This window comes from Onychomys torridus, chromosome 4 (genome assembly GCF_903995425.1).
Source record: "Onychomys torridus chromosome 4, mOncTor1.1, whole genome shotgun sequence".
NCBI lineage: Eukaryota > Metazoa > Chordata > Mammalia > Rodentia > Cricetidae > Onychomys > Onychomys torridus.
In genome coordinates this window covers 92,237,018-92,238,155 of record NC_050446.1, presented here as the reverse complement: position 1 = coordinate 92,238,155, position 1,138 = coordinate 92,237,018, and the positions used below count along the sequence as shown (strand labels likewise).

Sequence of the window (1,138 nt, the reverse complement as noted above, 5' to 3'; positions counted from 1 at the left end):
CCAATTAAAATCACAGGCAGGAGGAGTGTTCAGGAGGGAAGCATGATGGCCTTGGGGAGTCACAGGAAAGCTCCATAAGGAATAAAGTAGGGAAGGTGTCCAGTGTGCCATGATGTTTTATATGGGAGGGTGTGGTCACAGTGACAGCGTTTTCTTATCTTCCCTGAAATCTGTCCTAACGTCTGGGCAGTTGTTCCCAGTCTTGGTGTTTATCTTATTCTTGACCTATAGTTGGAGAGCTTCTCTCCAGGTGTCACCAAGCCCCCATGGTCCCACAACCCACGTATAAAATAATCATACGGAGACTTACATTATTTAAACTTTCTGGGGAATGCTCACAAGGTCTCTGCAACTTATTTTTTCTGTGAAGTAAGTGTGAATGGGGCTTGGAAATTTAGTAGTGTTATAGACAACTTTGCAGGGGAGATACCATGACAACAAAGGTGGTTTTTCCAGGGTGAGCCTCACTTTTTCACTCAGGATGAGCTGAACCCCGTGATTTTCCCCAAATTCTGGAAACTCGACTGCATAATTTGTGGTAGTGGGGGACTGTGCTTGCATTCTCCCCCAAGGAAACAAAAGAAAATTTTATATTATTAATTAGATGTGCAAAGAAAATACACATCTTTACTTTCTGTCATGGATCTGTTCTTGTTTCACTGGGTGAAAAGTACTCTCCTACTTAAATCATCTCAGATTCCTCTGGTTTGGAAATATCTTTGATTTTTAAAATGGTCAATGTGAGGGAAACACTTTTCAGTAAATCCCCACCTTTCACTTTTCTGTCCCAGTCACTTCTTCTCAAGACAGGGGTCTCACTAACGGGGCGTGGAGGAGCCTCAGATCCTTGCATGCGGGCTCATCTAAGCCAGTTCCATAGGATCAACTTCAAATGAAGATGCTGGTGTTCTTGAGGAGTTCGTTCTCTTCTATGTGAAAGCAGTAGATGGCCCTGGTCCCTGTCCCTGTGCAGAGCACCCAAGGCAGCCAGTCCTCCCATCAACTAAGGGCCATGCACAGCTCAAGTTCATTGGCCTGTGACATGAATGTTTCATTGAAAATCAGGTTAAAAATTTAATCTTCTCTTTGACAATGTGGGGAAGTAGAACATCACTGGAGGAATTCAGGTAATGATGAC

The 1,138-nt window shown here is 43.7% G+C and overlaps 1 non-coding gene across 1 annotated transcript; it reads left to right on the top strand.

Annotated features, from left to right (window-relative positions):
• Nucleotides 1-407: 407 nt before the first annotated feature.
• Nucleotides 408-570, top strand: LOC118583281. Its single transcript, XR_004944867.1, has one exon. It is a non-coding gene; the product is annotated as a U1 spliceosomal RNA (small nuclear RNA).
• Nucleotides 571-1,138: the final 568 nt, after the last annotated feature.